Source organism: Rattus rattus, chromosome 9, assembly GCF_011064425.1.
Source record: "Rattus rattus isolate New Zealand chromosome 9, Rrattus_CSIRO_v1, whole genome shotgun sequence".
NCBI lineage: Eukaryota > Metazoa > Chordata > Mammalia > Rodentia > Muridae > Rattus > Rattus rattus.
Window position 1 is genome coordinate 90,274,026 of NC_046162.1, and position 8,230 is coordinate 90,282,255.

At 47.4% G+C, this 8,230-nt stretch overlaps 1 non-coding gene and 1 pseudogene across 1 annotated transcript; both read right to left on the bottom strand.

Moving 5' to 3' along the window:
• Nucleotides 1–793: 793 nt before the first annotated feature.
• On the bottom strand, nt 794–1,275 carry LOC116909291 (annotated as a pseudogene).
• Nucleotides 1,276–5,029: 3,754 nt separating this feature from the next.
• On the bottom strand, nt 5,030–5,176 carry LOC116910687. Its single transcript, XR_004389216.1, has one exon. It is a non-coding gene; the product is annotated as a small nucleolar RNA SNORA43 (small nucleolar RNA).
• Nucleotides 5,177–8,230: the final 3,054 nt, after the last annotated feature.

An 8,230-nucleotide genomic window follows, 5' to 3' on the forward strand; every position in this document is an offset into this window, starting at 1 on the left:
AGGCCGGCTCGACCGCGGGCCCCGCCCACGGGACAGCAGGCCCCGCCTCCAGGTCTCCGGCCACGCCCCTGGATAATATGCCCTGCCCCAAAGCAGCGCAGCCCAGATCCACCACCTGATGGGGAGGGACAGAAGTGCACCAGATCAATCCAGCCTGGCTACTTGCTAACTAGAGACCATAGTTTATTCAGTCGCTCTGTACCTCATCGCCCACATCTGAAAAAGAGGCATATTAGGCCAGTGTGGCTCTTTCCTCCAAATGGAAACATTCTGTGCTGGAGAGACAGTTCGTAATACTCGGGGAGTTTAGAAAAGTACAAGATTCATAAGATTGGGGGGAGAAGGGGTTGGGGATTTGGCTCAGTGGTAGAGTGCTTGCCTAGGAAGCGCAAGGCCCTGGGTTCGGTCCCCAGCTCCGAAAAAAAGAATTAAAAAAAAAAAAAAAAGATTGGTGGGAGAAGAGCGAGCCTTTGCTAGAGCTGCCCGCAAGGTGAGCAGGGAGACCCAGCTAAACAGCATTCATGAATAGTTATTCACACTGGGTGGGCTTTTGGGGGGGCCGCTTCTTTTGAGACACTCCTCCTCCTCCTCTTTCTCCTCTCCCTCCTCCTCCTTCTCCTCCTCTTCTTCCTTTTTTTTTTTTTTTTCCTCAGATGAAACATTTTAATCTACCAGACTGCACAGGGAGTCACAGCTCCCAGAGGCTTCTTCCAGTTCAGAGAAGTTCCAGAAATATCTAGAGTTCCTGGTCCCCTGCCTGTGAGAACAAGGGTCAGTAGGCAGAAAAAAAAAAGCGGGGGCCCTCCTGTCACTCATAGATCCAGTTCTGCGCACAGCTCCTGTAGTCCACCAGCTCCTCAGGCTGAAACCACAAACTGATCTCCTTCTCCGCGCTCTCCACAGAATCGCTGCCATGAATGATGTTCCTGCCAATTTGGATACAAAAGTCTCCTCCTATGGTCCCAGGCTTAGAGTCCGCCGGGTTGGTCTCTCCAAGCATCACCTGGCCGGTCCTTACAACATTCAGTCCCTCCCAGACCATAGCAACCACTAGTCCTGAGTGCATGTACTTCACCAGGCCAGTAAAGAAGGGACGGTCCTTCAGGTCACTGTAGTGCTCCTTGAGAAGATCCTCTGAAGCCTGCATAAATTTCAAACCAACAAGGCAGAATCCCTTCTATTCGAATCGCTTGATGATCTCTCCCACAAGCCCCCGCTGGACCCCATCAGGCTTGATGGCGATGAAGGTAAGCTCACTGTTGGCCATGGTCCCCTTCTGACACCCCGTCTTTAACTCTGGCAGCGATTGCCCGAACCGGAAATGCCACCCATGCTCTTGTAAGTAACCTTAATAAACTTAGTGGTTCTGCAAGCTAGACTTGGGTACAATTATTTGGTCTGTTGATGGTGTGCTAGCGACATGGGGTGAGCAGACATTCGTCTCTCATCTCTCCATGTACACAACAGGCATGTGTCTGTGCTTCAGGGCTCCGTGGGAACACTGAGCATGATCTAATTTGTGTTAAAGTGTTCCAGGCCTTCCATCTGTGCAGATGCCCCCTTCTCAGAACACCTTCTGTGATTCCCAGTCCCCAGATCTGGTCCCGTACCATTCCCTAAGAGTTCTATCCATCCTCCGGAGTCCTGATTGTTTCTGTGGTTCATGTCACATTACAATAACTTAGAAAACTGTGCTAATTCCAATTCCTGTGGCCTCACTAGAGTCCAGCGTCAATCTTTTATTCATGAATCATTGAAGATCCTGAGTAGCTCTGAGAAACAGCCTCTACCAGTTTTAGAAAATTGAAAGTTTCATGACTGGGTTCACCAGGAAGTAGACCAACCCAGACAGAGCTGGAGCCTGTAAAATTCCATCGCTGCGAGGGGAGCGGGGTTTGGGTGGTCTTGAACCTGTTTCATTTCATCTCTTCTCTTCCATACCCAGTGACTCACTGGAGGAGTCTAATCATTCACCTGTAACACACATGGGTTTCTATCCTGAAGTACCTGAGGCCTTCCATACTCACATTCAACACACACGCACACACACACACACACACACACACACACACACACACACACACAAATAACCTGATAATGATGGTATATGTCTAGGATTCCACAAATTTAAGACATGAATGCTGGTCCCAGCTCCGTCTCTTCTTGTTTGTGATGTGTTCCATCACCTCTCTAAATTTCCTTGCCTCTCTGATGGGAACTCATCTGGAATGCTAGCTTTCGTTTCTCTCCATTCCCGTGGTGGAGGAGGTCAAGCCATCAGACCTGGTGAAGAGAAAGAAGCACATTCCAGAAACAGCCAGCCTGTAGGGGTCATGACTATGTGTTGAGTTTGGGGTGGCTAGCCCAGGAGCATCCGTGAAGGAACCAGTAAGTGAGCCAGCTGGGGCCAGGAGGCAGGGAACTGTTTACCAAACAAACCCAGAGATGAGTCATTTCCGCTGCGCTGAATTAAAGAGAGACAGGAATAAGTCTCCCAAGAGGAGGATGGGGGAGACAACGATGTAAGGTATGCAGGCAGAGGGGAGAGGCACAAGCCAAGGTCGCCTCTCCTTTTCTCATCCTCATGGCAAAGCTGGTCTATTTGGAGCCCCGGCCTTTCTCGGTCCCCTGTAGCATCTTGACTCTTAACTCCCTGGAGCCTCATAAAGAAACAGAGCAGCACTCAGTTCTGAGAGGAGTCCCTGACTACAAGGTCCCCTTGGATTTCTCTTCCCTTCCTTACTTTTGGAGGTTTTATTTCGAAGAATAGCAAAGGTTTAAGGTGGACTTGCAGCCATCCTACAAAAGGAAAACTAACGGTATGCAGGCACCTGGGACAGGTGTCCTGCCACCTGCCTCTGTGGCGGGGTGAGGAGGTAATTGATACAGACTGAGTGCTTAGCAGACCAAGCTCCAGACATGAGCATGAGTTTCACAATGTGCCTTGGTAGGCCGCAGACATCTTCTCATTTCACAGAAGAGAGCGACAGCTAAGCCCCAGAGGAGCCATTACCCAAGGTCTTGTGGTCAAATGGAGTGTGCAGCAGGAGCTGACAGACAGATCCCTGTTACAGTGTTATTTAGTCTGTTTAATTCATGAAGCCCTCCTTCTTCTCATCCTCAGTTCGGTATGCTGTGTAATGATTATTACATTCAACACAGCCAGGCTGGAGAGGGAGCTCAGTGGTTAGAGCACTGGCTGTTCTTCTAGGAACCCAGGTTCAATTCCCAGCACCCGCATGTCAACTCACAACCATCTGGAAGTCCAGTTCTAGGGGATCTGAAGTCTTCTTCTGTCCTCTGAGGGCACTTGAAATCATGTTCTCGTAAACAGACACAGATCTACACATAGGTTAAAAAAAGCCTTAATAAGGGGTTAGGGATTTGGCTCAGTGGTAGAGCGCTTGCCTAGCAAGTGCAAGGCCCTGTTCGGTCCCCAGCTCCGAAAAAAAGAACCAAAAAAAAAAAAAAAAGCCTTAATAAAAACCCCCCCCCCCCACACACACACACACACACACACACACACACACACACACACACACAGAGTCACAGGCACAGTCACACACACATTCTCACACACTCACATACACTCTCACACACACAGTCACACATGCACTCACATTCTCACACACAGAGTCATACACACACACACACACACACACACACACACACACACACACACTCACCACCAGAGAAAACACACATCCATCACCAACCTGCTGGGTTCATCTTATAACTGAAAGTTTGTGGCCTTTATTTTCCCTACTGATTTTCAAAACATGCTCATCACCCAATGGAAACTTTGTCACCCACTCCTGAATTTTGCATGATAGACTCTTTACTCCACCTGTGTGCTCAGAAATGACAAGCCGAAGGGACATGAGAGCAAACCTTTTGTCATGGCTCCTCAAGAAGCTGACACGGAAAGATCGAGAGCTTGAGGTATGCGTGCCTGATTTACACAGTGAGTTCCAAACCAACCTGAGCAAAGACTTACCTCAAAATGAAACATAAAAGGAGGGGCTGGAGAGATGGCTCAATGGTTTAGAGCTGCCCTTGCCGAAAGCCCAGTCAGGGTTCCCAGCATCCATGTCAGGCAGCTCAGAGCAGCCCATACATGTTTAACATGTATGTATGTGCATATACATACATGACCAATTCATCTTTAAAGTTTTATATTATTTTTATGTATATGTAGAAATAAATCATTTTAAAATATTTATTTTTAAATGATGTGTATGTGTTGGTGGGTAGTTATGTGTATATGAGCACAGATGCCTATAGAGTCCAAGGGCATCGGAGGATCCCTTGGAGATAGAGTTAAAGGTAGTTGCAAGCCACTGTGTAGGTGCTGGGACCTTAATGTAGGGTCTTCTGCCAGAACTGAAAGGCTCTGCCTTAACTGCTGGGCTATCTCTCCAGCCCTTAAATAAATCTTTTCTTTTTCATCTACAAGAATTAAGAAGCACCTACAGTCCCCTCTCCTACACAATTGTCACTTTTAAGGCCACGTGCAGTTGGCTGAATGGGAGAATTGAGTCTTCTAGCGCCCTCCACCCCCAGCACCACCAGTACAGACCTCATTTCACTAGTCTTGGAAGAACAGTCAAACCCTAGCGAACCCAAATATGGTTCAGAATTTAGGATGTGGGTTCTTGGGATGAGAACTGCGGAGCTGCGCAAAGCCCATTGGGTGACTCAGCAGGTTCCTGGTGAGGTTAGAGCGGTCACAGCTGAGTCCCATGGCCTTAAATCACAGCTGCACTGTTCTAACCAGCCACATGGCCAAGAGGTCATCTCTATCCTCCCCAGATTCGGAAAACAAAAGAAGGTTGACCGTTTCTTGTATTTTCCTGGCCTCTCTGAAGGTCCCCCAGAAAACTCCATCTCCACACTTCTCCCATTCCAAAGTTGCATCTTGCTAAAATGCTGACTAGACCACCTCAGGTGAGTCCTTGAATTCCCTGACATTGAGGTCTGGTCATCAGCATCCAAGCCAAACCACAGTGCCATCTCACCACATTCGGCAAAATGTGAGGCTATCAGCCAAACTCTATTCAGTGCTTACTGGCTTCTGAACACTGAGTGCAGAAATAGCCACTTGCCCCCGGCCCTGATGTGACAGACACAGCTAAGCAGCTGTGCTGTGCTGTGGTGCTGACAGACACAGGACAAAAATAAATCTTAGCTAAAAACAAACAAACAAACACAAAACAACCCAGGCATGGTGGCCCACACCTTTAATCCCAGCACTTAGGAGGCAGAAGCAGGTGGATCTCTGTAAATTCAGGGGTAGCCTGGTCTACAGAGTAAGTTCCAGGACACCCAGGACTACACAGAGAAACCCTGTATAAAACAAAACACATATCCCCCAAAGGAAAAACAGAGAGAAAACAAAGAAGAAAAAGGTAAGATAGAAAAGTGACTTTATAATTTAGCAGAAGGACATTTGCATAGCACATATGAGGCCCTAAGTTAAATACTAGTACTGACCAAAGAAGAAGAAGAAAAAGAGGAGGAGGAGGAGGAGGAGGAGGAGGAGGAGGAGGAGGAGAAGGAGGAGGAGAGGACTAGTGACATAGCTCAGTGGTTTAAGAGCACGTACTGCTCTAGCAAAGGACTTGAATTTGTTTCCCAGCACCCACACAGCACTCTCACACTCACAACTGTAACTGCAGTTCCAGGGATCACACACCCTCTTCTGGTCTCCATAGACACCAGGCATGCATGTGGTGCTCATAATATGTGCATAGGCAAAGCACTCATACATATAAACCAAAAATGTTTTTAAAAGAAAGAAAGGGGGAAGGATGAAGGAGAAAAAGATGGAGGAGGAGAAAGAAGGAAGAAGAACAGAAGGGGGAGGAGGGGGAGGGGGAGGAGGAGGAAGAGGAGGAGAAGGAGGAGGAAGAGGGAGAGGAGGAGGAGGGGGAGGAGGAGGAGGGAGAGGAGGAAGAGAGGAGAGATTAGAAGCTATTCCAGAGGGAAGAATTCGGACCCAGAGGCTGTCTTGCCCCAGGCCATTACTGAGTGCTGAGACCAGAATTTGAGGGTGGGTTGAGGCAGCCTCTCTGGAGTGCTCAGTCCAGACAGCAGCTGCTGGGGTGATGGAGAAGCCGGGACCCTGGGACAGAATGTCCTCTGTAAACAAAACTCCCAGGGCTCCTCAGGACACAAACATTCAGTCCCTTTTGCAGATCAGTGCTCTCCAGCTGAGAAGAACACAGCAGGCCTGGAAGAAAGTCTTCCGCTGTGTTCCCAGGGACAGGCTCATAGATCCCCAGGGAACAGAGCCTGACCCCTTTGACAATGTGAAAAATTATATTTATTAGCTTTAGAATTTTCAAGAAAACTATAATTATAGGGGATTTGGAAAGCACAGTGAGAGAAAACATGGTCCCACTGATGGCCCATAGATTGCAACATGGCGCCGACTTGCACAAGTCTGTCTTATCTTTGTCACGACCCGGGGATAGACACTAGTTTTCAGCCCGATGGGTGAACAAGGCAACTCTAACCCAGAGATAGTCGCAGAGCTGAAGCTGGGGTTCGAATCCAGTTGGTGTGGCAGGTTTTCACCAGTGCATCGTCGGGTGGAGCCTGGGAACCTAACCTCCAACAAAGGCAGTGCCCCGCAGCCAAGACACTGAGCTGTGTTTAATAACCCTGTTACGTGTGAGTTGTGAGTTTCCTCCTGATCTTTCACATATAATTTGATATGGTCCAAATCATAGATTTCATATCGCTTTAGATCCTTTTAATAGTTTTAAAAAATATTCATTTATTTTTTTTTCTTTTTTTTGGAGCTGGGGACCGAACCCAGGGCCTTGCGCTTGCTAGGCAAGTGCTCTACCGCTGAGCTAAATCTCCAACCCCTATTTTTTACACCGTACACCGTAGCTCTCTTCAGACAGAAAAGATGGCGGCAGATCCCTTTACAGATGGATGTGAGCCACCATGTGGTTGCTGGGAATTGAACTCAGAACTCTTTACTGCTGAGCCATCTCTCCAGTCCCCTTTAAATTTTTATATGTATCACATGAAGATTCCTTTTATTTTGTGGGCTGGAGAGATAGCTTAATCATTACGAGCACCTACTGCTCTTACCAGTGCCCACACGGTTGTCTCACGATGGTGCACTTCAGGGAGCAAACAGCTTTAATGAAATCAGTACAGTTTGTCTTCATGTTGTATACTTTTGATGCCTTAAGAAATGTTCATGCTGGGCAGCAGTGGCATGTGCCTTTCATCCCAGCACTCAGGAAGCAGAGTTCAAGGCCAGCTTGGACCGTAGACCAAGTTCCAGGACAGCCGGTGATACACAGAGAAACCCAGTCTCAAAAAACAAAGTGAAACGTTCACATAAATAAGTCATGAATTTTTTTTGCTTAGTCTTTTTTTTTTAAAGATTTATTTATTTATTATATACAAGCACACTGTAGCCGTCTTCAGACACACCTGCAGAGAGCATCGGATCCCATTACAGATGGTTGCGAGCCACCATGTGGTTGCTGGATTTTTTTTGAACTCAGGACCTCTGGAAGAGCAGCCAGTGCTCTTTTTTTTTTCCCTGCACATCACTCCTTTATTATACTGATCTGAAAAGAGACTGAGTTGTTATGCCTAAACGAGTTCTGAACCCACAAGGTAGGGTCAGGCAGCTGGAATATGATTCAGACAGTGAAAGACAAGACCTTGGACACGATCAAGGGGCTTCACCTCTACAAAACAAGGCAAAGGGATCCAAACACAGCAAGAGGTACAAGGAGTTTTCCCCATTTGATACGGGAAATGGCTTGTTTTCTGGTGACCACATAGGACTCTTTCAGCTGCCACTAGCAACCTCCGAGTTGCTTTTGTGCTGATATATGTAAATATACTTTATCTTTGTAAAAGAAAATGTAACACATAGACTTGACAAGACTGTTCCCAACCTTCTAGGGCCAGCAGCTCCTTTAGGGTCAGAGAGAAAGTAGGGTCTTTTAATCAGCATGAGGTTACTTTCACTCTCCACTGGAATGACTATGCCCCCAGTTACCTAATTGTGGGAAGAGTGCAGGACAGGTTCCAGGGACAAAACTGGACCACAGCTTCTCCTCATTGGTCATACTACATACAGTCCCTCCCGGACTTCTTCCTAAGCAGACCTTTAGTAAACAAAGAGCTAAGAAAAACTATAATTAGTATCTCTCAACTCTCCTGGTACAGGGAGCCGTCCCTGGATGTGGAC